The 27,804-nt window shown below is 55.4% G+C and overlaps 1 pseudogene across 1 annotated transcript in view; it reads left to right on the top strand.

Moving 5' to 3' along the window:
* The window catches only part of LOC147668672 (uncharacterized), a 96,833-nt pseudogene that overhangs the window by 32,664 nt on the left and 36,365 nt on the right, over positions 1–27,804 (top strand). Inside the window, exon 3 of the transcript XR_015303844.1 lies at positions 7,505–7,570. The product of XR_015303844.1 is annotated as an uncharacterized LOC147668672 (transcript). The remainder of the gene's footprint in view (positions 1–7,504; positions 7,571–27,804) is intronic.

The following is a 27,804-nucleotide window of genomic DNA, read 5'->3' as shown; positions in this document are numbered from 1 at the left end:
GTGACCCTCATTCCCCACGTAGGTTATGTTATTGCCAGTAAATTCAGGGTGCAGTAGGATATTCCCTGTTCAATGGACTTCATCTTAGAATGGCTGAAGTTAGGGGTAGTGATACCGAACTGAAGCAGAAATTTTAACTTTGTTACCACTCCCATCCTGCCCCCTGATGATACTCCATTTGTGCTCAAAGTTCAATGGATTAAAAAAAAGTTTAACATGTTTACACTCAAGAGATGAATGTCTAATAACTGGCTTCGCCCACGAGGCCCCACAGTGAGCATTCAGAACAGAGACCTAAGATGGTCACTAGCTAAATAGCTTACATATGAGGTCAAATAAAAGGGACAAAAAAGCTGCTGAAGATTTAGCGGTGTGGGCAGATATTCTGCAGGTATTGACGACCATGCATGACACAGGGACACAAGATATACCACAGGAAAGAGCTGCAAGGGCTATAGGATTGATGCCCTGGTGACCAGGACGTGAAACGGAGGGCACACACAGGATGGATTTAGGAAATGTTTTTAGGTTGAGCCTAGAGCCTGGACGCATAGGCTGCTCTGCGAGATGCCTGCTGGCTCTAGGCTCAATCTTACAAGTACGTGAAAAAATCTCCGCCCACGGACCGCCAATATTTGTCATTGGCTTGTGCCCTTGTCTATCCTAACTGCTGGCTTCTGATTAGTTGATAGCCTTGTCCCTCCTTAATATCGCCTCCTCTTCATTTGTCACCTCCCATGGCGACTGGCCCCTTTACTTCAGCTGTTAAATGGTACTGTTATTTAGAGTTTGAGCACTATTTTCTTCAATGAGGTTCTCACAACGGGCTTTGGTGCCTTCCCTCCCATTGTCCGTGCCTTCCTTTCCACCCCCTGCCTTCCCTCCCATTGCCCGTGCCTTCCTTTCCATCCCCTGCCTTCCCTCCTGTTGTCTGTGACTTCTTTTCCACCCTGCCCTCCCTCCCGTTGAACGTGCCTCCTTCTCCCCAACCCTCCCGTTGTCCGTGCCTTCTTTTCCACCCCTGCCCTCCCTCCTTTAGTCTGAGCTTTCTTCTCCCCTCCCCGCCCCTCCCGTTGTCTGTGCCTTCTCCCCTGCACTCTCCCTCCCGTTGTCTTGCCTTTTTTCACCTCCTTGCCCTCCCTCCTGTTGTCCGTGCATTCTTCCCCCCTCCCACTGTACTCCCATTGTCCGTGCCATCTTTGCCACCCTCCCGCCCTCCTTCCCGTTGTCCATGCCTTCTGTAGTGACCTGCTGGTCACTGGTCTAGTGTTCCAATGTACCAGCCACTCCTCGAGGGTTGGCTCACACCCCACCCCACCATACATGCCAATAGACCCGATTCAGGGGGGAGACTACCGATTTTTCAAGCCAAAAATAGCTTTATTTTAGTTGTCTCCCACCTGAAATTGCATTATTATTATTATTATTATTATTATTAGGTATACACCTGTTACAACGCAACTTTTACAACTACCTACTATTACAACGCAACTTTTACAACGCATACCATTACAACGCATTGCGCTGGGGGGCGCTCTAGGATAGGGAATAAGTTTAATTTACTATCCAGCACCTTCCCTAGTGTCCACGGGGACTGGAGTTGGAATAGTAAATTATACTTACCACTATCCAGGACCTCTAAGCGCTATGCGTTGTAATGGTATGCGTTGTAATGGTAGCGTTGTAATGGTAGGCAGTTGTAATGGTATGCGTTGTAACATGGTACATCCTTATTATTATTGTTATTATTATTGTTATTATTATTATTATTATTATTATTTTCTTATGTTAAATCTCCTACGTCCCTGTCCTAAAATGTTGGCATGTATGCACGCCACACCGATCCAGCGCAGGCGTCACAGGACATGTGACCCTGTAACTAAAAGGGTCCGGGCGCACCTGCCCTGGGCAAGTTGTACCATCTAAGTACAGAGTCTGTGTCCTTACAATTATTGTATGAGGGCCTAGGGCCCCACAACTTGATCCGAAGCCCGCCCTCCCTAGCGCCTTGAGACCCTCACAGTTGAGTAGCGCACTATACAAACCCCTGATTGATTGACTTTACACCTCCTTTTCACCCCTGCCTCCCTCCCGTTGCCCGGTGCCATCTTTTCCACTCCCGCCCTACCTCCCGTTGTCCGTGCCTCCTTCTCCCCTCCTGTTGTCCGTGCCTTCTTCCCCCCTGCCTCCCTTTGTCCGCGATGCCTACCATTTGCAATGCAATAGGTCTTGTGTAAATGCAAAACGTATTGCATTGCAAATGCTTGTTTGATATGCATTCTGGTACTGTAGACCTGCTTTCATATTGGAACAAACAAGGATTCGAGTCTATAAATAGAAAATCCCAGCGCAAAATCCCTGGGTGCCATACTCGACAAAAATCTCAATCTAATCTCCCACATCAACTCCATTGCAAAGTCTGCTCGATACCAACTACGCCTTCTTTGGGGACTTCGTCGCTTCTTCCCGGAGCAAGACCTTAACACCCTTGTCCAATCACTGGTCCTCTTCAGACTGGACTACTGCAATTCTCTTTTCACTGGCCTCCCCAAATCCCACCTGCCCCCCCCCTAAAATCTTTTCTCCATTCAGCAGCTTGCTTCATTTATGGGGCCAAAAGAAGCGACCACATCACACCCATGCTATCCACCCTCCGCTGGCTTCCCATTGAGGCAAGATCTATCTACAAGACTGTCTGTATCACCCACAAAGCCTTGCACTCCTTGCTACATGGCGAACAAACTGAAACTCTATGGAGGCTCTAGACCATCACACAATGCGGAAAATTTACTGCTTGAACCTCCCACTTTCAAGAAGGAAAGATTGATGGCCCAATCCTTTTCAGGCAACGCGGTGAGAATCTGGAACTCACTTCCGCCTCAACTCCGCACCACCACCTCCTCCCAGGCCTTCAAAACTGACCTCAAAATTCTCCTCCTTCAAAGACACTTCCAAATGTAATTCACACCCTCTCTATTATCTGAAGGAAGACCCTCCATTATAGAGAATCCCTTTCTCAATGACTATGGAAGTGCCTTCCCGGTGTGTTCTTGTGGTTTGAGTGTCTGCTATTTATTGCAGTATTATCCTTCTACCTGTGTTTGGTACTCGTTTGCAACATGCACACGTCACTTTTCTCTTGTAACACACTGTTTGCTACCTCTTACATTTTGTTTGCTTTAGATACTTCCACTGCTACAGCGGAACTCCAAAAATCATTTTAATCATCATTACCTTTTCCCTAAAACCTCCTAACACATATTCATTCGTCAGTGGGGCCCATAACACTGGGCATTTACCTTGTTCTCTTAATTCGGTTTCAAGGATTGGTGAAACACAAAGGAGTAATGCTGTAACATTTGGCGGAGTGTCTACCTATTTAACCAGTTATTATTTACACCTATAGTTTTATACGATTTACCATGGTCTTAATAAACATGAATTTTATTCAGACACACCACCATAGTGGCAATGGATCTGCTAGAAAGAAAATCAGGCGAAGGAAAAATTACAAGACCAGCTTTAATATTCAATTTTATTAAAAGCAAAACTTTAATATGTCTGACATTTAGGTATTAAGTAATTCTTTTTTCAGTAAAATCTTAAACTTTATTTCAGAATGATCATTTTATTTAGAGCTCAGAAAACAGTCATTTATTTAGAAGTCAGTTAAAAGATTAGCAAAGAATAGATAGTTCCAAACTCATTCTCTCCTAACATCCCTAACTAACTCCCTCGTCTTATTCTTCAGTCCTGCAAAGCAAACAAGAAATAAATCAAAGTATCTTACATCCAGAAATCGATCTGCAATCCAACAGCACTTCGAGAGGAAATCGAAAAAGCGACACTCTCTAAGCAAAATCAGGGGGGTTTTATACACTAATTTCCTAACTTAAACTATCTAAATCTATCTAAAAAGTATCTAACATCACCAATTTGGGTTCTGATTGGACACATTTGGGATGGGTGAGCATCTCCTCACCATTACATCATCATATTCACAGGGAATCAGCATTTTAATAAAGGGGAATTGTTTAGGACAGTCTTTGGCCTGGTCACTTCCTTGACTTGTAACTTCGCATTACTCTACCACGTTCAGAACACTCTAGTGTCCATGTTTTGGCATCCATCCTGACTTCCAGGGCAAGGTAGCCTTGAACTTCCCATCCGAGCACAGGCAGTTCGCTCTCTCTTGCAGGCTTTTGGGTGAGCATGCGCAGTCCAGCACTTGCTCGCAGTTTACCAGAGCTGCCATGTTTTCGCTAGGCCTCAGAGGCCACTTTTGGCACTATCATAGAAACAAACACAAATTCATGTTAAATGACTTAGACATATTGTGAACCATATCAAAAACTTCCAGTGGACTTTGTGCCAGCCCATTGCTTATCATTGGTTGCCTGTCTAATTGCTTGTTTGCTTGCTTCTTATGTCTTTTCTTCCTCTTGTGTTTGTCATTCCCCTGGAAAATAACTTCTTTACAATCCCTTTGGATGACATCTATCCTTCCACTGCTCACATTCATATACCTATTTCTTTTCTTCTCAGCCTACCAAACAGCGCAGCTGTCTGGTTTGCTAAAAACATTTGGTACATTCAGAAAGTTGACTTAGGAATGCATTCCTCTCGTTGTTTACCATTAGCTTTGTGGTTTGTAACTCACATTTTCTGATTGCTGGCTTTGTTTTAGGCTGTTGAGTGCGTCCCTTCTATTGCCAAAATCTTGTATACTGTGTTCTTCCACAAATTCGCTTTCTGTAAACCTGCTTTTAAATCTTGTTCTTATCTTGTCGCATTTGCTGTGCAATCAAAGACAGAAGTTAAATGTTAGGATGTGTCTTGCTAGGAGCTTGGTGTTTATTTTTCTTTCTCTGATTTAAACGTGAGACGATTTATGTGACAATCATGCGGGCTAGTGGGGATCTGCTTGAGGGTGGCTGTACTGAATTATTTTTCCTTGCGCACAACAACATTTGAATATCTAAATGAATTTTGTTGACTATCAAATCAATACATTGGGTGATGACTTTTCCACACATTATCGTTTGTGTGCTGTATACTTTTATCAGTAAAACTGTGCGTGATTGCAAGTGTAAAGGTAATTTCAATTGAAGATCTTTTGTCTGAAATGGCAGCATGCTACCATATCATGCATACTCCACGTTACCCCACTGCACTCTACCATGCACCATTATACCTTGCGGTACAAAAGGGAGTGTTTGATTGGTTCAGATGCTCCGTCCATTACCACCCCCTTTTGTTCCGCTTTTGGCCGCCATAAGTGTGGCAGGGTATGCTCAGACGTGAGTCCCTTGCTCACTTTGCCACTGGATTCAAGCAAGCCGGGCTGAAGACGGCTGGAATGCCAGAAACCGGTACTCGGAAGCTTGTTTCCGGTCCAGGGAAGGCATGGCTTGGCAGTTCGGGCTGGACTGTTCCCATGAGGCACAGGGTCAGACTGATTTGCATATAGCCATGTCTGAACTGGGGTGGCAGAGTGGGCTAAAGAACGGTGATGGATTAAACCCAGATCTTTTGACTGGGTGTGAGTGTTTGATTGGTTCAGATGCTCCGACCATTACCACCCCCTTTTGTACCACATTATACCTTGCAGCACCCCACTTCACTCTACTCTATGCCACGGCTCTCTACACAACTCTACTCTACACCTCTGCATTCTACCCTGCACCACTCCACTCTTGTCATTTCACCCTTCTCTACGCCATTGCGCTCTACATCACTCCACTCTGCGTCATTACACTTTACGCCACTGCAACCTAATGTGCCCCACTCTACTGTACGCCAATGCTTTCTACACCACTTAACTCTAAACCAATGCACTCTACACCAATCTGCTCTGCACCTCTGTACTTTACGCCACTTCACTATGCCGCTCTGCTCATCTCTGATGCTCTACTCCATTAAACTCTGCTCCACTGACACTCTGCTCCACTGTGTGCCAATCCACAGCACTCTACTCCACTCTGTGCCATTCTAAAACACTACTCCACAACGCTGTGCGCAATTCCCTCTATACCCCTCCATGCCAATTTACTCCACTCTGTTCTATGACCCACTACTCCATTCTGTGCCACTCCACTCTGTCAGTCTACTTCACTGTATGCCACTCTATTCTACAGCACTCTACTCTACTCTAAGCAACTCCCTCTATGCTACTCCACAACACTCTATGCCACTCCACCGTACGAGACTTTACTCAAAACTCTGACACTGTGCTCCCCTCTGCGCCACTCAACTACATGCCCTTCCACTTTATGACACTCTACACCCTCCAAGACACTTCACAACACTGTGCGCTACCCATGACACTCCACTCCACTGTACGCCACTCCATAACGCTCCACTCTACTCCACGTTACGACACTCCACGCCACTCTCCTTCACCCAACTTACTCAGCCATGCTGAGCAGCAGCCACCCTGGTGTACAACAGTGCTAAAACATATTGGCACAGCCAATAGCTCTTGCAAAGGCGAGACCTATTGGCTTTGCCAATGCTTGTTTCCCATGGTAAGAGTAGGAATGAGTGCTATATGATAAGTAAAACACTCTGACTCAGATGCTCTGTGTAGACTTGTTATCTTTGATGTGAAAATGTGCTGTTGTAAAGCGCTCTGATACCTTTGGGTCTAGTCGCTAGTGCTATATAAAATTCTCAAATAAATAAATAAGTGAAGGTGGCTGTGCTACTGTCTGTGTGTTACCAGTTATGTGGGAGGGAAGCGCACACTGCTGCTGCCTCCAACACATGGCCGTGGCTGTAACGTCACTTCCTCTCCCATAGGTGGTACTACCATTAATTTTATGCAGGAGACTGCACATTTTGTTAGCAAAAAAGTATTATTTTTATGAAAGTAGGTCTTAAAGTCCCCCCCCCCAACCTAAATACAAGTTAAAGGTGTAATCATTTTACCTTGGTTTGTCTTTGAATCTCCCTCTTATTTTTATCCCAAATGTTGACATAGATATATGCTGTGGATGAAATAGAACTGGTGGTTGTCAGACTCCATTCGGGAAGGAGTGAGGGAGGGGGCTTGAGGGCTATGGGGTAAATGGGGGCTACAGGTAATTCACTTTAGGGGTTGCTCAAAAACAAATTGGAGGGAGCAGTAAATAGCACATAATACTATTTCTGCCTTTCTTAATCTCTCAGTGTTTTCTACTATTGTAGCTTTAGCAGTGCCTGTTACAAGCTGCAAAGTGACAGTGGGGACGGGTCATGGAATGAGTAGCATTAACACAGGTTCTAAGTTAACTCCTCCTACTATCTGTATATTGAATATAATTTAGATTCATTCTTGAAGTGGTTTCTGATGACTTAATCTGTATAATTCGAGAGTTGTGACTTTGGTCTGGTTTTTGGGCTGACACTGGTCTGCTTTGGGCTAAATTTGGGTTTATACTTGTGCAGCTTCGGGCTTGGGACTGGCCTAAAAATCTGGCAACACTGTCATTCAGTCAATTTTCTATATTACTTTTGTTCTCAGCTCCAGATGCAAGGATTTGAAGGAAGCTCAGACCAATAACGGTTCAGTCTTGGTTCAGATTTTCTGGTGAGTGTTTGATAATCCTGTAGCTCCTCTGGTCAGTGCTCTGCTGCTGATCCTGTACCCCCACCCCCTCCGGTCACCTCTCTGCTGCTGATCCTGTAGCTCCTCAGTGCTCTGCTGCTCATCCTGTAGCTCCTCCAGTCAGTGCTCTGCTGCCTATCCTGTACCTTCTCAGTCCTCTGATCTCTCTCCATCCTCAGTGCTCCTATGAGCTCCCTGCAGCCTCAGTGCTCCTCTGACCCTCTTCCTGCAACCTCAGTGCTCCTCTGACCCTCCTCCTGCAGTCTCTATGCTCCTCTGAGCCCTCACAGTCTCTGTGCTCCTCTGAGCCCTCACAGTCTCTGTGCTCCTCTGAGCCCTCACAGTCTCTGTGCTCCTCTGAGCCCTCACAGTCTCTGTGCTCCTCTGAGCCCTCACAGTCTCTGTGCTCCTCTGAGCCCTCACAGTCTCTGTGCTCCTCTGAGCCCTCACAGTCTCTGTGCTCCTCTGAGACCTCACTGTCTCAGTGCTCCTCTGAGCCCTCACAGTCTGTGCTCCTCTGAGCCCTCACAGCCTCAGTGCTCCTCTGAGCCCTCACAGCCTCAGTGCTCCTCTGACCCTCCTCTTACAGTGCTCCTCTGAGCTCCTACAGCCTCAGTGCTCCTCTGAGCCCCCTGCAGCCTCAGTGCTCCTCTGAGCTCCTACAGCCTCAGTGCTCCTCTGAGCCTCCTCCCTCAGCCTCAGTACTCCTCTCTGCTCCTCCGCAGTCTCAGTGCTCCTCCGAGCCCCCGCAGTCTCAGTGCTCCTCCGAGACTCCGGCAGTCTCAGTGCTCCTCCGAGACTCCGGCAGTCTCTGTGCTCCTCCGAGTCCCCGGCAGTCTCTGTGCTCCTCCGAGTCCCCGGCAGTCTCTGTGCTCCTCTGAGTCCCCGGCAGTCTCTGTGCTCCTCCGAGTCCCCGGCAGTCTCTGTGCTCCTCCGAGTCCCCGGCAGTCTCTGTGCTCCTCCGAGTCCCCGGCAGTCTCTGTGCTCCTCCGAGTCCCCGGCAGTCTCTGTGCTCCTCCGAGTCCCCGGCAGTCTCTGTGCTCCTCCGAGTCCCCGGCAGTCTCTCTGCTCCTCCGAGTCCCCGGCAGTCTCTGTGCTCCTCCGAGTCCCCGGCAGTCTCTGTGCTCCTCCGTCTCTGTGCTCCTCTGAGCCCCCCGCACTCTCGGTGCTCTTCTGACCCACCTCCTGCACTCTCGGTGCTCTTCTGACCCTCCTCCTGCAGTCTTGGTGCTCCTCTGTGCCCTCGCAGCCTCTGTACCCCTCTGAGCCTTCAGCCTCTGTGCCCCTCTGAGCCTTCAGCCTCTGTGCCCCTCTGAGCCTTCAGCCTCTGTGCCCCTCTGAGCCTTCAGCCTCTGTGCCCCTCTGAGCCTTCAGCCTCAGTGCTCTTTTGAGCTCCTGGAGCCTCAGTGCTCCTCTGAGCTCCTAAAGCCTCAGTGCTCCTCTGAGCTCCTAGAGCCGCAGTGCTCCTCTGACCCTCCTCTTGCAGTTTCCGTACTCCTCTGAGCCCTTGCGTTCTCCGTGCTCCTCTGAGCCCTCGCAGTCTCCGTGCTCCTCTGAGCCCTCGCAGTCTCCGTGCTCCTCTGAGCCCTCGCAGTCTCCGTGCTCCTCTGAGCCCTCGCAGTCTCCGTGCTCCTCTGAGCCCTCGCAGTCTCCGTGATCCTCTGAGCCCTTGCAGTCTCGGTGCTCCTCGGAGCCCCCCGCAGTCTCGGTGCTCTTCTGCCCCACCCACTGCACTCTCGGTGCTCTTCTGACCCTCCTCCTGCAGTCTCTGTGCTCTTCTGACCCTCCTCCTGCAGTCTCTGTGCTCCTCTTAGCCCTCGCAGTCTCTGTGCTCCTCTGAGCCCTCCTATTCTCCGTGCTCCTCTGAGCCCTCCTATTCTCCGTGCTCCTCTGAGCCCTCGCAGTCTCGGTGCTCCTCTGAGCCCTCGCAGTCTCGGTGCTCCTCTGAGCCCTCGCAGTCTCAGTGCTCCTCTGAGCCCTCGCAGTCTCGGTACTCTTCTGCCCCACCCACTGCACTCTCGGTGCTCTTCTGACCCTCCTCCTGCAGTCTCTGTGCTCCTCTTAGCCCTCGCAGTCTCTGTGCTCCTCTGAGCCCTCCTATTCTCCATGCTCCTCTGAGCCCTCCTATTCTCCATGCTCCTCTGAGCCCTTCTATTCTCCATGCTCCTCTGAGCCCTCGCAGTCTCGGTGCTCCTCTGAGCCCTCGCAGTCTCGGTGCTCCTCTGAGCCCTCGCAGTCTCGGTGCTCTTCTGCCCCACCCACTGCACTCTCGGTGCTCTTCTGACCCTCCTCCTGCAGTCTCCGCGCTCCTCTTAGCCCTCACAGTCTCCGTGCTCCTTTGTGCTCTCGCAGTCTCCGTGCTCCTCAGTACTCTTGCAGTCTCTGTGCTCCTCTGTTTATTTATTTTATTTATTTATTTATTTTAGGAAATTTGTTAAGCACACAAATACCTGAGGGTGTCTCGGCGCTGAGGGTCCACTATACTTGTCCGTGAGCAATTATTGTTTAAAGAGCCAAGTCTTTATCTGTTTGCGGAAAGAAAGAAGGGAAGTACAGGTTTTGATGTGGCTTGGAAGACTATTCCAAAGTTTGGTAGTGGTCGGACCTGTCGCCCCAAGAGACCTTCTTAGTCCTTGGGACCTGCACAAGACCGGCAGTAGAAGAGCAGAGGGATCTGACAGGATTGTAGGGGCAGAATGCATCCTTTAAGAAAGCAGGTCCTTGACTGTGGACTAGCAGGTCTGTGCCCTAGCAGTCTCCGTGCTCCTCTGTGCCTTAGCAGTCTCTGTGCTCCTCTGTGCCCTAGCAGTCTCCGTGCTCCTCTGTGCCCTAGCAGTCTCCGTGCTCCTCTGTGCCCTCGCAGTCTCCATGCTCCTCTAACCTCTTAGAGCCTTAGTGCTCCTCTGACCTCATAGAGCCTTAGTGCTCCTCTGACCTCTTAGAGCCTTAGTGCTCCTCTGACCTCTTAGAGCCTCAGTGCTCCTCTGACCTCTTAGAGCCTCAGTGCTCCTCTGGCCTCTTGGAGCCTCAGTGCTCCTCTGACCTCTTAGAGCCTTAGTGCTCCTCTGAGCTCCTAGAGTCTCAGTGCTCCTCTGAGCCCTCACAGTCTCAGTGCTCCTCTGAGCCCTCACTCCCTCAGTGCTCCTCTGAGCCCTCACTCCCTCAGTGCTCCTCTGAGCCCTCACAGCCTCAGTGCTCCTCTGAGCCCTCACAGCCTCAGTGCTCCTCTGAGCCCTCACAGCCTCAGTGCTCCTCTGAGCCCTCACAGCCTCAGTGCTCCTTTGACCTCCTGAGCCTCAGTGCTCCTCTGAGCTCCTACAGCCTCCGTGCTCCTCTGATCCTCCTCCCTCAGCCTCAGTACTCCTCTCTGCTCCTCCGCAGTCTCAGTGCTCCTCCGAGTCCCCGCAGTCTCAGTGCTCCTCCGAGTCCCCGCAGTCTCAGTGCTCCTCCGAGTCCCCGCAGTCTCAGTGCTCCTCCGAGTCCCCGCAGTCTCAGTGCTCCTCCGAGTCCCCGCAGTCTCTGTGCTCCTCCGAGTCCCCGGCAGTCTCTGTGCTCCTCCGAGTCCCCGGCAGTCTCTGTGCTCCTCCGAGTCCCCGGCAGTCTCTGTGCTCCTCCGAGTCCCCGGCAGTCTCTGTGCTCCTCCGAGTCCCCGGCAGTCTCTGTGCTCCTCCGAGTCCCCGGCAGTCTCTGTGCTCCTCCGAGTCCCCGGCAGTCTCTGTGCTCCTCCGAGTCCCCGGCAGTCTCTGTGCTCCTCCGAGTCCCCGGCAGTCTCTGTGCTCCTCCGAGTCCCCGGCAGTCTCTGTGCTCCTCCGAGTCCCCGGCAGTCTCTGTGCTTCTCCGAGTCCCCGGCAGTCTCTGTGCTCCTCCGAGTCCCCGGCAGTCTCTGAGCTCCTCCGAGTCCCCGGCAGTCTCTGTGCTCCTCCGAGTCCTCGGCAGTCTCTGTGCTCCTCTGAGCCCCCGCAGTCTCGGTGCTCTTCTGACCCACCTCCTGCAGTCTCGGTGCTCCTCTGTGCCCTCGCAGCCTCTGTGCCCCTCTGCGCCCCTAGAGCCTCAGGGCTCTTCTGAGCTCCTAGAGCCTCAGTGTTCCTCTGACCCTCCTCCTGCAGTCTCCGTGCTCCTCTGAGCCCTTGCGTTCTCCGTGCTCCTCTGAGCCCTTGCGTTCTCCGTGCTCCTCTGAGCCCTTGCGTTCTCCGTGCTCCTCTGAGCCTTTGCGTTCTCCGTGCTCCTCTGAGCCTTTGCGTTCTCCGTGCTCCTCTGAGCCTTTGCGTTCTCCGTGCTCCTCTGAGCCCTTGCGTTCTCCGTGCTCCTCTGAGCCCTTGCGTTCTCCGTGCTCCTCTGAGCCCTTGCGATCTCCGTGCTCCTCTGAGCCCTTGCGTTCTCTGTGCTCCTCTGAGCCCTTGCGTTCTCTGTGCTCATCTGAGCCCTTGCCTTCTCCGTGCTCCTCTGAGCCCTTGCCTTCTCTGTGCTCCTCTGAGCCCTTGCCTTCTCCGTGCTCCTCTGAGCCCTTGCCTTCTCAGTGCTCCTCTGAGCCCTTGCGTTCTCCGTGCTCCTCTGAGCCCTTGCTTTCTCCGTGCTCCTCTGAGCCCTTGCTTTCTCCGTGCTCCTCTGAGCCCTTGCGTTCTCTGTGCTCCTCTGAGCCCTTGCGTTCTCTGTGCTCCTCTGAGCCCTTGCGTTCTCTGTGCTCCTCTGAGCCCTTGCCTTCTCTGTGCTCCTCTGAGCCCTTGCCTTCTCCGTGCTCCTCTGAGCCCTTGCCTTCTCCGTGCTCCTCTGAGCCCTTGCGGTCTCCGTGCTCCTCTGTGCCCTAGCAGTCTCCGTGTTCCTCTGTGCCCTAGCAGTCTCCGTGCTCCTCTGTGCCCTAGCAGTCTCCGTGCTCCTCTGTGCCCTAGCAGTCTCCGTGCTCATCTGTGCCCTCTAAGTCTCCATGCTTCTCGGACCTCTTAGAGCCTTATTGCTCCTCTGACCTCTTAGAGCCTCAGTGCTCCTCTGAGCTCTTAGAGCCGCAGTGCTCCTCTGAGCTCTTGTAGTCTCTGTGCTCCTCTTAGCCCTCGCAGTCTCTGTGCTCCTCCTAGCCCTCGCAGTCTCTGTGCTCCTCTTAGCCCTCGCAGTCTCTGTGCTCCTCTTAGCCCTCGCAGTCTCTGTGCTCCTCTGTGCCCTAGCAGTCTCCGTGCTCCTCTGTGCCCTAGCAGTCTCCGTGCTCCTCTGTGCCCTAGCAGTCTCCGTGCTCCTCTGTGCCCTAGCAGTCTCCGTGCTCCTCTGTGCCCTAGCAGTCTCCGTGCTCCTCTGTGCCCTAGCAGTCTCCGTGCTCCTCTGTGCCCTAGCAGTCTCCGTGCTCATCTGTGCCCTCTAAGTCTCCGTGCTTCTCGGACCTCTTAGAGCCTTATTGCTCCTCTGACCTCTTAGAGCCTCAGTGCTCCTCTGAGCTCTTAGAGCCGCAGTGCTCCTCTGAGCTCTTGTAGTCTCTGTGCTCCTCTTAGCCCTCGCAGTCTCTGTGCTCCTCCTAGCCCTCGCAGTCTCTGTGCTCCTCCTAGCCCTCGCAGTCTCTGTGCTCCTCTTAGCCCTCGCAGTCTCTGTGCTCCTCTGTGCCCTAGCAGTCTCTGTGCTCCTCTGTGCCCTAGCAGTCTCCGTGCTCCTCTGTGCCCTAGCAGTCTCCGTGCTCCTCTGTGCCCTTGCAGTCTCCATGCTCCTCTAACCTCTTAGAGCCTTAGTGCTCCTCTGACCTCTTAGAGCCTTAGTGCTCCTCTGACCTCTTAGAGCCTTAGTGCTCCTCTGACCTCTTAGAGCCTCAGTGCTCCTCTGACCTCTTAGAGCCTCAGTGCTCCTCTGGCCTCTTGGAGCCTCAGTGCTCCTCTGGCCTCTTGGAGCCTCAGTGCTCCTCTGACCTCTTAGAGCCTCAGTGCTCCTCTGAGCTCCTAGAGTCTCAGTGCTCCTCTGAGCCCTCACAGTCTCAGTGCTCCTCTGAGCCCTCACAGTCTCAGTGCTCCTCTGAGCCCTCACTCCCTCAGTGCTCCTCAAGGGCCCTCACTCCCTCAGTGCTCCTCTGAGCCCTTGCGTTCTCTGTGCTCCTCTGAGCCCTTGCGTTCTCTGTGCTCCTCTGAGCCCTTGCGTTCTCTGTGCTCCTCTGAGCCCTTGCGTTCTCTGTGCTCCTCTGAGCCCTTGCCTTCTCCGTGCTCCTCTGAGCCCTTGCCTTCTCTGTGCTCCTCTGAGCCCTTGCGGTCTCCGTGCTCCTCTGTGCCCTCTCGGTCTCCGTGCTCCTTTGTGCCCTCGCGGTCTCCGTGCTCCTTTTTGCCCTCGCGGTCTCCGTGCTCCTTTGTGCTCTCGCATTCTCCATGCTCCTCTGTGCCCTAGCATTCTCTGTGCTCCTCTGTGCCCTCGCAGTCTTCGTGCTCCTCTGTGCCCTAGCAATCTCCGTGCTCCTCTGTGCCCTAGCAGTCTCCGTGCTCCTCTGTGCCCTAGCAGTCTCCGTGCTCCTCTGTGCCCTAGCAGTCTCCGTGCTCCTCTGTGCTCTAGCAGTCTCCGTGCTCCTCTGTGCCCTAGCAGTCTCCGTGCTCATCTGTGCCCTCTAAGTCTCCGTGCTTCTCGGACCTCTTAGAGCCTTATTGCTCCTCTGACCTCTTAGAGCCTCAGTGCTCCTCTGAGCTCTTAGAGCCGCAGTGCTCCTCTGAGCTCTTGCAGTCTCTGTGCTCCTCCTAGCCCTCGCAGTCTCTGTGCTCCTCCTAGCCCTCGCAGTCTCTGTGCTCCTCTTAGCCCTCGCAGTCTCTGTGCTCCTCTGAGCCCTCGCAGTCTCTGTGCTCCTCTGAGCCCTCGCAGTCTCTGTGCTCCTCTGAGCCCTCGCAGTCTCTGTGCTCCTCTGAGCCCTCTCAGTCTCTGTGCTCCTCTGAGCCCTCGCAGTCTCTGTGCTCCTCTGAGCCCTCGCAGTCTCTGTGCTCCTCTGAGCCCTCGCAGTCTCTGTGCTCCTCTGAGCCCTCGCAGTCTCTGTGCTCCTCTGAGCCCTCGCAGTCTCTGTGCTCCTCTGAGCCCTCGCAGTCTCTGTGCTCCTCTGAGCCCTCGCAGTCTCAGTGCTCCTCTGAGCCCTCACAGTCTCAGTGCTCCTCTGAGCTCCTAGAGCCTCAGTGCTCCTCTGAGCCCTCGCAATCTCTGTGCTCCTCTGAGCCCTCGCAGTCTCTGTGCTCCTCTGAGCCCTCGCAGTCTCTGTGCTCCTCTGAGCCCTCTCAGTCTCGGTGCTCCTCTGTGCCCTAGCAGTCTCTGTGCTCCTCTGACGCCTCGCAGTCTCTGTGCTCCTCTGAGCCCTCGCAGTCTCTGTGCTCCTCTGAGCCCTCGCAGTCTCTGTGCTCCTCTGAGCCCTCGCAGTCTCTGTGCTCCTCTGAGCCCTCGCAGTCTCGGTGCTCCTCTGAGCCCTCGCAGTCTCGGTGCTCCTCTGAGCCCTCGCAGTCTCGGTGCTCCTCTGAGCCCTCGCAGTCTCGGTGCTCCTCTGAGCCCTCTCAGTCCCGGTGCTCCTCTGAGCCCTCTCAGTCTCGGTGCTCCTCTGAGCCCTCGCAGTCTCCGTGCTCTTCTGACCTCTAAGAGCCTCAGTGCTCCGCTAAGCTCCTAGAGCCTCAGTGCTCCTCTGAGCCCTCGCAGTCTCTCTGTGCTCCTCTGAGCCCTCGCAGTCTCTCTGTGCTCCTCTGAGCCCTCGCAGTCTCTCTGTGCTCCTCTGAGCCCTCGCAGTCTCCGTGCTCCTCTGTGCTCTCACAGTCTCTGTGCTCCTCTGTGCCCTAGCAGTCTCGGTGCTCTTCTGACCCACCTCCTGCAGTCTCAGTGCTACTCTGTGACCTCGCAGACTCTGTGCCCCTCTGAGCCCTCAGCCTCAGTGCTCCTCTGAGCTCCTAGAGCCTCAGGGCTCTTCTGAGCTCCTAGAGCCTCAGTGTTCCTCTGTCCCTCCTCCTGCACTCTCCGTGCTCCTCTGAGCCCTTGCGTTCTCCGTGCTCCTCTGAGCCCTTGCGTTCTCCGTGCTCCTCTGAGCCCTTGCGTTCCCTGTGCTCCTCTGAGCCCTTGCGTTCCCCGTGCTCCTCTGACCCTTGCTTTCTCCGTGCTCCTCTGAGCCCTTGCGTTCTCTGTGCTCCTCTGAGCCCTTGCGTTCTCTGTGCTCCTCTGAGCCCTTGCGTTCTCTGTGCTCCTCTGAGCCCTTGCCTTCTCCGTGCTCCTCTGAGCCCTCGCAGTCTTCGTGCTCCTCTGTGCCCTAGCAATCTCCGTGCTCCTCTGTGCCCTAGCAGTCTCCGTGCTCCTCTGTGCCCTAGCAGTCTCCGTGCTTCTCGGACCTCTTAGAACCTTATTGCTCCTCTGACCTCTTAGAGCCTCAGTGCTCCTCTGAGCTCTTAGAGCCGCAGTGCTCCTCTGAGCTCTTGCAGTCTCTGTGCTCCTCTTAGCCCTCGCAGTCTCTGTGCTCCTCCTAGCCCTCGCAGTCTCTGTGCTCCTCCTAGCCCTCGCAGTCTCTGTGCTCCTCTTAGCCCTCGCAGTCTCTGTGCTCCTCTGAGCCCTCGCAGTCTCTGTGCTCCTCTGAGCCCTCGCAGTCTCTGTGCTCCTCTGAGCCCTCGCAGTGTTCCTCTGTCCCTCCTCCTGCACTCTCCGTGCTCCTCTGAGCCCTTGCGTTCTCCGTGCTCCTCTGAGCCCTTGCGTTCTCCGTGCTCCTCTGAGCCCTTGCGTTCTCCGTGCTCCTCTGAGCCCTTGCGTTCTCCGTGCTCCTCTGAGCCCATGCGTTCCCCGTGCTCCTCTGAGCCCTTGCGTTCCCCGTGCTCCTCTGAGCCCTTGCGTTCTCCGTGCTCCTCTGAGCCCTTGCGGTCTCTGTGGTCCTCTGTGCCCTCTCGGTCTCCGTGCTCCTCAGTGCCCTCGCGGTCTCCGTGCTCCTTTGTGCCCTCGCGGTCTCCGTGCTCCTTTGTGCCCTCGCGGTCTCCGTGCTCCTTTGTGCTCTTGCGGTCTCCTTGCTCCTTTGTGCTCTTGCATTCTCCGTGCTCCTCTGCGCCTTAGCATTCTCCGTGCTCCTCTGTGCCCTAGCAGTCTTCGTGCTCCTCTGTGCCCTAGCAATCTCCGTGCTCCTCTGTGCCCTAGCAGTCTCCGTGCTCCTCTGTGCCCTAGCAGTCTCCGTGCTCCTCTGTGCCCTAGCAGTCTCCGTGCTCCTCCGAGTCCCCGGCAGTCTCTGTGCTCCTCCGAGTCCCCGGCAGTCTCTGTGCTTCTCCGAGTCCCCGGCAGTCTCTGTGCTCCTCCGAGTCCCCGGCAGTCTCTGAGCTCCTCCGAGTCCCCGGCAGTCTCTGTGCTCCTCCGAGTCCTCGGCAGTCTCTGTGCTCCTCTGAGCCCCCGCAGTCTCGGTGCTCTTCTGACCCACCTCCTGCAGTCTCGGTGCTCCTCTGTGCCCTCGCAGCCTCTGTGCCCCTCTGCGCCCCTAGAGCCTCAGGGCTCTTCTGAGCTCCTAGAGCCTCAGTGTTCCTCTGACCCTCCTCCTGCAGTCTCCGTGCTCCTCTGAGCCCTTGCGTTCTCCGTGCTCCTCTGAGCCCTTGCGTTCTCCGTGCTCCTCTGAGCCCTTGCGTTCTCCGTGCTCCTCTGAGCCCTTGCGTTCTCCGTGCTCCTCTGAGCCCTTGCGTTCTCCGTGCTCCTCTGAGCCTTTGCGTTCTCCGTGCTCCTCTGAGCCTTTGCGTTCTCCGTGCTCCTCTGAGCCTTTGCGTTCTCCGTGCTCCTCTGAGCCCTTGCGTTCTCCGTGCTCCTCTGAGCCCTTGCGTTCTCCGTGCTCCTCTGAGCCCTTGCGATCTCCGTGCTCCTCTGAGCCCTTGCGTTCTCTGTGCTCCTCTGAGCCCTTGCGTTCTCTGTGCTCATCTGAGCCCTTGCCTTCTCCGTGCTCCTCTGAGCCCTTGCCTTCTCTGTGCTCCTCTGAGCCCTTGCCTTCTCCGTGCTCCTCTGAGCCCTTGCCTTCTCAGTGCTCCTCTGAGCCCTTGCGTTCTCCGTGCTCCTCTGAGCCCTTGCGTTCTCCGTGCTCCTCTGAGCCCTTGCTTTCTCCGTGCTCCTCTGAGCCCTTGCTTTCTCCGTGCTCCTCTGAGCCCTTGCGTTCTCTGTGCTCCTCTGAGCCCTTGCGTTCTCTGTGCTCCTCTGAGCCCTTGCGTTCTCTGTGCTCCTCTGAGCCCTTGCGTTCTCTGTGCTCCTCTGAGCCCTTGCCTTCTCTGTGCTCCTCTGAGCCCTTGCCTTCTCCGTGCTCCTCTGAGCCCTTGCCTTCTCCGTGCTCCTCTGAGCCCTTGCGGTCTCCGTGCTCCTCTGTGCCCTAGCAGTCTCCGTGTTCCTCTGTGCCCTAGCAGTCTCCGTGCTCCTCTGTGCCCTAGCAGTCTCCGTGCTCCTCTGTGCCCTAGCAGTCTCCGTGCTCCTCTGTGCCCTAGCAGTCTCCGTGCTCCTCTGTGCCCTAGCAGTCTCCGTGCTCCTCTGTGCCCTAGCAGTCTCCGTGCTCATCTGTGCCCTCTAAGTCTCCGTGCTTCTCGGACCTCTTAGAGCCTTATTGCTCCTCTGACCTCTTAGAGCCTCAGTGCTCCTCTGAGCTCCTAGAGCCGCAGTGCTCCTCTGAGCTCTTGTAGTCTCTGTGCTCCTCTTAGCCCTCGCAGTCTCTGTGCTCCTCCTAGCCCTCGCAGTCTCTGTGCTCCTCTTAGCCCTCGCAGTCTCTGTGCTCCTCTGAGCCCTCGCAGTCTCCGTGCTCCTCTGTGCCCTAGCAGTCTCCGTGCTCCTCTGTGCCCTAGCAGTCTCCGTGCTCCTCTGTGCCCTAGCAGTCTCCGTGCTCCTCTGTGCCCTAGCAGTCTCCGTGCTCCTCTGTGCCCTAGCAGTCTCCGTGCTCCTCTGTGCCCTAGCAGTCTCCGTGCTCATCTGTGCCCTCTAAGTCTCCGTGCTTCTCGGACCTCTTAGAGCCTTATTGCTCCTCTGACCTCTTAGAGCCTCAGTGCTCCTCTGAGCTCTTGTAGTCTCTGTGCTCCTCTTAGCCCTCGCAGTCTCTGTGCTCCTCCTAGCCCTCGCAGTCTCTGTGCTCCTCCTAGCCCTCGCAGTCTCTGTGCTCCTCTTAGCCCTCGCAGTCTCTGTGCTCCTCTGTGCCCTAGCAGTCTCTGTGCTCCTCTGTGCCCTAGCAGTCTCTGTGCTCCTCTGTGCCCTAGCAGTCTCCGTGCTCCTCTGTGCCCTAGCAGTCTCCGTGCTCCTCTGTGCCCTTGCAGTCTCCATGCTCCTCTAACCTCTTAGAGCCTTAGTGCTCCTCTGACCTCTTAGAGCCTTAGTGCTCCTCTGACCTCTTAGAGCCTTAGTGCTCCTCTGAGCTCTTGTAGTCTCTGTGCTCCTCTTAGCCCTCGCAGTCTCTGTGCTCCTCCTAGCCCTCGCAGTCTCTGTGCTCCTCTTAGCCCTCGCAGTCTCTGTGCTCCTCTTAGCCCTCTCGGTCTCCGTGCTCCTTTGTGCCCTCGCGGTCTCCGTGCTCCTTTTTGCCCTCGCGGTCTCCGTGCTCCTTTGTGCTCTCGCATTCTCCATGCTCCTCTGTGCCCTAGCATTCTCCGTGCTCCTCTGTGCCCTCGCAGTCTTCGTGCTCCTCTGTGCCCTAGCAATCTCCGTGCTCCTCTGTGCCCTAGCAGTCTCCGTGCTCCTCTGTGCCCTAGCAGTCTCCGTGCTCCTCTGTGCCCTAGCAGTCTCCGTGCTCCTCTGTGCTCTAGCAGTCTCCGTGCTCCTCTGTGCCCTAGCAGTCTCCGTGCTCATCTGTGCCCTCTAAGTCTCCGTGCTTCTCGGACCTCTTAGAGCCTTATTGCTCCTCTGACCTCTTAGAGCCTCAGTGCTCCTCTGAGCTCTTAGAGCCGCAGTGCTCCTCTGAGCTCTTGTAGTCTCTGTGCTCCTCTTAGCCCTCGCAGTCTCTGTGCTCCTCCTAGCCCTCGCAGTCTCTGTGCTCCTCTTAGCCCTCGCAGTCTCTGTGCTCCTCTTAGCCCTCGCAGTCTCTGTGCTCCTCTGTGCCCTAGCAGTCTCTGTGCTCCTCTGTGCCCTAGCAGTCTCCGTGCTCCTCTGTGCCCTAGCAGTCTCCGTGCTCCTCTGTGCCCTTGCAGTCTCCATGCTCCTCTAACCTCTTAGAGCCTTAGTGCTCCTCTGACCTCTTAGAGCCTTAGTGCTCCTCTGACCTCTTAGAGCCTTAGTGCTCCTCTGACCTCTTAGAGCCTCAGTGCTCCTCTGACCTCTTGGAGCCTCAGTGCTCCTCTGGCCTCTTGGAGCCTCAGTGCTCCTCTGGCCTCTTGGAGCCTCAGTGCTCCTCTGGCCTCTTGGAGCCTCAGTGCTCCTCTGACCTCTTAGAGCCTCAGTGCTCCTCTGAGCTCCTAGAGTCTCAGTGCTCCTCTGAGCCTTCACAGTCTCAGTGCTCCTCTGAGCCCTCACAGTCTCAGTGCTCCTCAAGGGCCCTCACTCCCTCAGTGCTCCTCTGAGCCCTTGCGTTCTCTGTGCTCCTCTGAGCCCTTGCGTTCTCTGTGCTCCTCTGAGCCTTGCGTTCTCTGTGCTCCTCTGAGCCCTTGCGTTCTCTGTGCTCCTCTGAGCCCTTGCCTTCTCCGTGCTCCTCTGAGCCCTTGCCTTCTCTGTGCTCCTCTGAGCCCTTGCGGTCTCCGTGCTCCTCTGTGCCCTCTCGGTCTCCGTGCTCCTTTGTGCCCTCGCGGTCTCCGTGCTCCTTTTTGCCCTCGCGGTCTCCGTGCTCCTTTGTGCTCTCGCATTCTCCATGCTCCTCTGTGCCCTAGCATTCTCCGTGCTCCTCTGTGCCCTCGCAGTCTTCGTGCTCCTCTGTGCCCTAGCAATCTCCGTGCTCCTCTGTGCCCTAGCAGTCTCCGTGCTCCTCTGTGCCCTAGCAGTCTCCGTGCTCCTCTGTGCCCTAGCAGTCTCCGTGCTCCTCTGTGCTCTAGCAGTCTCCGTGCTCCTCTGTGCCCTAGCAGTCTCCGTGCTCATCTGTGCCCTCTAAGTCTCCGTGCTTCTCGGACCTCTTAGAGCCTTATTGCTCCTCTGACCTCTTAGAGCCTCAGTGCTCCTCTGAGCTCTTAGAGCCGCAGTGCTCCTCTGAGCTCTTGCAGTCTCTGTGCTCCTCCTAGCCCTCGCAGTCTCTGTGCTCCTCCTAGCCCTCGCAGTCTCTGTGCTCCTCTGAGCCCTCGCAGTCTCTTTGCTCCTCTGAGCCCTCGCAGTCTCTGTGCTCCTCTGAGCCCTCGCAGTCTCTGTGCTCCTCTGAGCCCTCGCAGTCTCTGTGCTCCTCTGAGCCCTCGCAGTCTCTGTGCTCCTCTGAGCCCTCGCAGTCTCTGTGCTCCTCTGAGCCCTCGCAGTCTCTGTGCTCCTCTGAGCCCTCGCAGTCTCTGTGCTCCTCTGAGCCCTCGCAGTCTCTGTGCTCCTCTGAGCCCTCGCAGTCTCTGTGCTCCTCTGAGCCCTCGCAGTCTCTGTGCTCCTCTGAGCCCTCGCAGTCTCTGTGCTCCTCTGAGCCCTCGCAGTCTCTGTGCTCCTCTGAGCCCTCGCAGTCTCAGTGCTCCTCTGAGCCCTCACAGTCTCAGTGCTCCTCTGAGCTTCTAGAGCCTCAGTGCTCCTCTGAGCCCTCGCAATCTCTGTGCTCCTCTGAGCCCTCGCAGTCTCTGTGCTCCTCTGAGCCCTCGCAGTCTCTGTGCTCCTCTGAGCCCTCTCAGTCTCGGTGCTCCTCTGTGCCCTAGCAGTCTCTGTGCTCCTCTGACGCCTCGCAGTCTCTGTGCTCCTCTGAGCCCTCGCAGTCTCTGTGCTCCTCTGAGCCCTCGCAGTCTCTGTGCTCCTCTGAGCCCTCGCAGTCTCTGTGCTCCTCTGAGCCCTCGCAGTCTCTGTGCTCCTCTGAGCCCTCGCAGTCTCGGTGCTCCTCTGAGCCCTCGCAGTCTCGGTGCTCCTCTGAGCCCTCGCAGTCTCGGTGCTCCTCTGAGCCCTCTCAGTCCCGGTGCTCCTCTGAGCCCTCTCAGTCTCGGTGCTCCTCTGAGCCCTCGCAGTCTCGGTGCTCCTCTGAGCCCTTGCGTTCTCCGTGCTCCTCTGAGCCCTTGCGTTCCCTGTGCTCCTCTGAGCCCTTGCGTTCCCCGTGCTCCTCTGACCCTTGCTTTCTCTGTGCTCCTCTGAGCCCTTGCGTTCTCTGTGCTCCTCTGAGCCCTTGCGTTCTCTGTGCTCCTCTGAGCCCTTGCGTTCTCTGTGCTCCTCTGAGCCCTTGCCTTCTCCGTGCTCCTCTGAGCCCTCGCAGTCTTCGTGCTCCTCTGTGCCCTAGCAATCTCCGTGCTCCTCTGTGCCCTAGCAGTCTCCGTGCTCCTCTGTGCCCTAGCAGTCTCCGTGCTCCTCTGTGCCCTAGCAGTCTCCGTGCTCCTCTGTGCCCTAGCAGTCTCCGTGCTCCTCTGTGCCCTAGCAGTCTCCGTGCTTCTCGGACCTCTTAGAACCTTATTGCTCCTCTGACCTCTTAGAGCCGCAGTGCTCCTCTGAGCTCTTGCAGTCTCTGTGCTCCTCTTAGCCCTCGCAGTCTCTGTGCTCCTCCTAGCCCTCGCAGTCTCTGTGCTCCTCCTAGCCCTCGCAGTCTCTGTGCTCCTCTTAGCCCTCGCAGTCTCTGTGCTCCTCTGAGCCCTCGCAGTCTCTGTGCTCCTCTGAGCCCTCGCAGTCTCTGTGCTCCTCTGAGCCCTCGCAGTCTCTGTGCTCCTCTGAGCCCTCGCAGTCTCTGTGCTCCTCTGAGCCCTCGCAGTCTCTGTGCTCCTCTGAGCCCTCGCAGTCTCTGTGCTCCTCTGAGCCCTCGCAGTCTCTGTGCTCCTCTGAGCCCTCGCAGTCTCTGTGCTCCTCTGAGCCCTCGCAGTCTCTGTGCTCCTCTGAGCCCTCGCAGTCTCTGTGCTCCTCTGAGCCCTCGCAGTCTCTGTGCTCCTCTGAGCCCTCGCAGTCTCGGTGCTCCTCTGTGCCCTAGCAGTCTCTGTGCTCCTCTGACGCCTCGCAGTCGCTGTGCTCCTCTGAGCCCTCGCAGTCGCTGTGCTCCTCTGAGCCCTCGCAGTCGCTGTGCTCCTCTGAGCCCTCGCAGTCGCTGTGCTCCTCTGAGCCCTCGCAGTCGCTGTGCTCCTCTGAGCCCTCGCAGTCTCTGTGCTCCTCTGAGCCCTCGCAGTCTCGGTGCTCCTCTGAGCCCTCTGTCTCGGTGCTCCTCTGAGCCCTCTCAGTCTCGGTGCTCCTCCGTGCCCTCGCAGTCTCCGTGCTCCTCTGTGCTCTCGCAGTCTCCGTGCTCCTCTGTGCTCTCGCAGTCTGTGCTCCTCTGTGCCCTAGCAGTCTCTGTGCTCCTCTGTGCCCTAGCAGTCTCTGTGCTCCTCTGTGCCCTAGCAGTCTCTGTGCTCCTCTGTGCCCTCGCAGTCTCCGTGCTCTTCTGACCTCTAAGAGCCTCAGTGCTCCGCCAAGCTCCTAGAGCCTCAGTGCTCCTCTGAGCCCTCGCAGTCTCTCTGTGCTCCTCTGAGCCCTCGCAGTCTCTCTGTGCTCCTCTGAGCCCTCGCAGTCTCTCTGTGCTCCTCTGAGCCCTCGCAGTCTCCGTGCTCCTCTGTGCTCTCGCAGTCTCTGTGCTCCTCTGTGCCCTAGCAGTCTCGGTGCTCTTCTGACCCACCTCCTGCAGTCTCGGTGCTACTCTGTGCCCTCGCAGACTCTGTGCCCCTCTGAGCCCTCAGCCTCAGTGCTCCTCTGAGCTCCTAGAGCCTCAGGGCTCTTCTGAGCTCCTAGAGCCTCAGTGTTCTTCTGAGCTCCTAGAGCCTCAGTGTTCCTCTGTCCCTCCTCCTGCACTCTCCGTGCTCCTCTGAGCCCTTGCGTTCTCCGTGCTCCTCTGAGCCCTTGCGTTCTCCGTGCTCCTCTGAGCCCTTGCGTTCTCCGTGCTCCTCTGAGCCCTTGCGTTCTCCGTGCTCCTCTGAGCCCATGCGTTCTCCGTGCTCCTCTGAGCCCATGCGTTCCCCGTGCTCCTCTGAGCCCTTGCGTTCCCCGTGCTCCTCTGAGCCCTTGCGTTCCCCGTGCTCCTCTGAGCCCTTGCGTTCTCCGTGCTCCTCTGAGCCCTTGCGGTCTCTGTGGTCCTCTGTGCCCTCTCGGTCTCCGTGCTCCTCTGTGCCCTCGCGGTCTCCGTGCTCCTTTGTGCCCTCGCGGTCTCCGTGCTCCTTTGTGCCCTCGCGGTCTCCGTGCTCCTTTGTGCTCTTGCGGTCTCCTTGCTCCTTTGTGCTCTTGCATTCTCCGTGCTCCTCTGCGCCTTAGCATTCTCCGTGCTCCTCTGTGCCCTAGCAGTCTTCGTGCTCCTCTGTGCCCTAGCAATCTCCGTGCTCCTCTGTGCCCTAGCAGTCTCCGTGCTCCTCTGTGCCCTAGCAGTCTCCGTGCTCCTCTGTGCCCTAGCAGTCTCCGTGCTCCTCTGTGCCCTAGCAGTCTCCGTGCTTCTCGGACCTCTTAGAGCCTTATTGCTCCTCTGATCTCTTAGAGCCTCAGTGCTCCTCTGAGCTCTTAGAGCCGCAGTGCTCCTCTGAGCTCTCACAGTCTCTGTGCTCCTCTTAGCCCTCGCAGTCTCTGTGCTCCTCTTAGCCCTCGCAGTCTCTGAGCTCCTCTGAGCCCTCGCAGTCTCTGTGCTCCTCTGAGCCCTCGCAGTCTCTGTGCTCCTCTGAGCCCTCGCAGTCTCTGTGCTCCTCTGAGCCCTCGCAGACTCTGTGCTCCTCTGAGCCCTCGCAGTCTCTGTGCTCCTCTGAGCCCTCGCAGTCTCTGTGCTCCTCTGAGCCCTCGCAGTCTCTGTGCTCCTCTGAGCCCTCGCAGTCTCTGTGCTCCTCTGAGCCCTCGCAGTCTCTGTGCTCCTCTGAGCCCTCGCAGTCTCTGTGCTCCTCTGAGCCCTCGCAGTCTCTGTGCTCCTCTGAGCCCTCGCAGTCTCTGTGCTCCTCTGAGCCCTCGCAGTCTCTGTGCTCCTCTGAGCCCTCGCAGTCTCTGTGCTCCTCTGAGCCCTCGCAGTCTCTGTGCTCCTCTGAGCCCTCGCAGTCTCTGTGCTCCTCTGTGCCCTCGCAGTCTTTGTGCTCCTCTGTGCTCTCGCAGTCTCTGTGCTCCTCTGTGCTCTCGCAGTCTCTGTGCTCCTCTGTGCCCTAGCAGTCTCTGTGCTCCTCTGTGCCCTCGCAGTCTTTGTGCTCCTCTGTGCTCTCGCAGTCTCTGTGCTCCTCTGTGCTCTCGCAGTCTCTGTGCTCCTCTGTGCCCTAGCAGTCTCTGTGCTCCTCTGTGCCCTCGCAGTCTCCGTGCTCTTCTGACCTCTAAGAGCCTCAGTGCTCCGCTAAGCTCCTAGAGCCTCAGTGCTCCTCTGAGCCCTCGCAGTCTCTCTGTGCTCCTCTGAGCCCTCGTAGTCTCCGTGCTCCTCTGTGCCCTCGCAGTCTCCGTGCTCCTCTGTGCCCTCGCAGTCTCCGTGCTCTTCTGACCTCTAAGAGCCTCAGTGCTCCGCTAAGCTCCTAAAGCCTCAGTGCTCCTCTGAGCCCTCGCAGTCTCAGTGCTCCTCTGAGCCCTCACAGTCTCAGTGCTCCTCTGAGCTCCTAGAGCCTCAGTGCTCCTCTGAGCCCTCGCAATCTCTGTGCTCCTCTGAGCCCTCGCAGTCTCTGTGCTCCTCTGAGCCCTCGCAGTCTCTGTGCTCCTCTGAGCCCTCGCAGTCTCTGTGCTCCTCTGAGCCCTCGCAGTCTCTGTGCTCCTCTGAGCCCTCGCAATCTATGTGCTCCTCTGAGCCCTCGCACTCTCTGTGCTCCTCTGACCCCCTCGCAGTCTCTGTGCTCCTCTGAGGCCTCGCAGTCTCTGTGCTCCTCTGAGGCCTCGCAGTCTCTGTGCTCCTCTGAGGCCTCGCAGTCTCTGTGCTCCTCTGAGGCCTCGCAGTCTCTGTGCTCCTCTGAGCCCTCGCAGTCTCTGTGCTCAGTCTCTGTGCTCCTCTGACCTCTTAGAGCCTCGGTGTTCCTCTGACCTCTTAGAGCCTCGGTGCTCCTCTGACCTCTTAGAGCCTCGGTGCTCCTCTGACCTCTTAGAGCCTCAGTGCTCCTCTGAGCCCCAGCGGCCTCTGTGCCCCTCTGAGCTCCTAGAGCCTCAGTGCTCCTCTGAGCTTCCTCCTGCAGTCTCAGTGCTCCTCTGAGTCCTGGCAGTCTCAGTATTCCTCTGAGCTCCTAGAGCCTCAGTGCTCCTCTGAGCTCCTAGAGCCTCAGTGCTCCTCTGAGCTCCTAGAGCCTCAGTGCTCCTCTGAGCTCCTAGACCCTCAGTGCTCCTCTGAGCTCTTAGAGCAGAGGTCTACATAAGTTTGATGCTGAAACCCCCTTGTGAAATTATTTTAGCCTAAAGTCCACCTCCTGACAAAAATTTCTAGAATCTGGTCATCCTCATCGACAACCATACACACCCCAATTCCCACGCCAAATAATTTTTACGGTGGGGAAATAATATTAAACAGTGTTTCGCCAACCAAAGGTCAGTGAGCATGGGGGCGTGGCCAGGGTGTATGAAAACATAGGGCCTCATTTACAAGAAATTGGCATAGGGCAGCGCCGCAAGTCTATTTGCTACGATGCCCTACGCCAATATGAAAGGGCAGGAATGCACCATATTAATGAAATACGGCGCATTCCTGTCCTTTCCCTCAGCATTGGCTCACAAATTGGTGCCTAGCACCAACATAGATAGACAGGACTTTTTGGGCTGGAAGGGCCACTAGGTTTACATGATTTTGTAAATATGGGGCAGCATCAAAATCCATGGGTGTTACATGGGAAACCCCAATCAACGCCTATGGAACACCTTCTTGACGCAGAGTAAGGCAACACAGTGACTTGCGCTGCTTTGTCTCACTCCATATTTATGAGGCCATGCAGGGTGACTTTGTGTCACCTCATAGGTATGATTGAGACACTTGCACCGCCGGAGCATCCAAAAAAGGATGCTCTGGTGGTGCAATCCTCTCCTAAATAAGTTCCAAAATATTCTGTACTTTTTTTAGGTCTTTCACCATCAGTTACATACATATAAAATAATGGGCAGCATAAATGAAAAATACATTTAAAAAAAAGTTGTTACTCAGTGGGAAATACACTGTAGTACATTATGAAACCTCTATTAGTTAATGCACTGCAAATCTATGTGTAACCAGGGAGCCACAAAATTAAATCTTGGTTGGTGCAGTGGAGAAAGTGACTTGTGTATTTTTAGTGCTATGAGGTCAAAGCCTGTGACAGAAAGGACTGTGAATATGCAAGTCATTAAATTATACTTGCATTGCATTTTATTACACACAGTATATCAACAAATCCCTAGGGGTACTAAGGGCCGTGTAAATACAGTTAGGATTAAAAGGAAACACATCACAGCCCAGTTAACTTTTTGCACTACCACTAAAAAAAAGAAAACAAATCTTTGTCATCACAAAGGTTGGAGTCATTCATGGGGTCCCATTCACCCTATGCACGCCTCAGTGCTCCTCTGAGTCCTCGCAGTCCCAGTGCTCCTCTGAGCTCCAAGAGCCTCAGTGCTCCTCTGACCCTCCTCCTGCAGTCTTGGTACTCATGTGACCCTCCTCCTGCAGTCTCAGTGCTCTTCTGACCCTCCTCCTGCAGTCTCGGTGACCGTCTGACCCCCTCCTGCAGTCTTGTTGCTCCTCTGACCCTCCTCCTGCAGGCTCGGTGTTCCTCTGACCCTCCTCCAGCAGTCTTGGTGCTCCTCTGACCCTCCTCCTGTACTCCCGGTGCTCCTCTGACCCTCCTCCTGCAGTCTCTGTGCTCCTCTGACCCTTCTCCTCCAGTCTCTGTGCTCCTCTGACCCTTCTCCTGCAGTCTCGGTGACCGTCTGACCCCCTCCTGCAGTCTTGTTGCTCCTCTGACCCTCCTCCTGCAGGCTCGGTGTTCCTCTGACCCTCCTCCAGCAGTCTTGTTGCTCCTCTGACCCTCCTCCTGTACTCCCGGTGCTCCTCTGACCCTCCTCCTGCAGTCTTGGTACTCATGTGACCCTCCTCCTGCAGTCTCAGTGCTCTTCTGACCCTCCTCCTGTAGGAATGAATGAATGATGCTTTTATTTGTGCGGTTAATCAAAACCATTGCAAAATGCAACATGATTAAAAAGGAAGAGAGCAGCATTTCAAAGTGTAAAACAATAAATATTTTATCAAATCATTTATTAAAATCTCCATTTAATTTTTGTATATAACATAAGACGTTGGTTATAAAAACCTTAATGGGCAGAGCAAGTCAAAGGTTTGATAT

This window comes from Lissotriton vulgaris, unplaced genomic scaffold (assembly GCF_964263255.1).
Source record: "Lissotriton vulgaris unplaced genomic scaffold, aLisVul1.2 SCAFFOLD_1450, whole genome shotgun sequence".
Taxonomy (NCBI): Eukaryota; Metazoa; Chordata; class Amphibia; order Caudata; family Salamandridae; genus Lissotriton; species Lissotriton vulgaris.
Note: the sequence above shows the minus strand (reverse complement) of the source record. Positions and strands in the feature narration are given on the sequence as shown.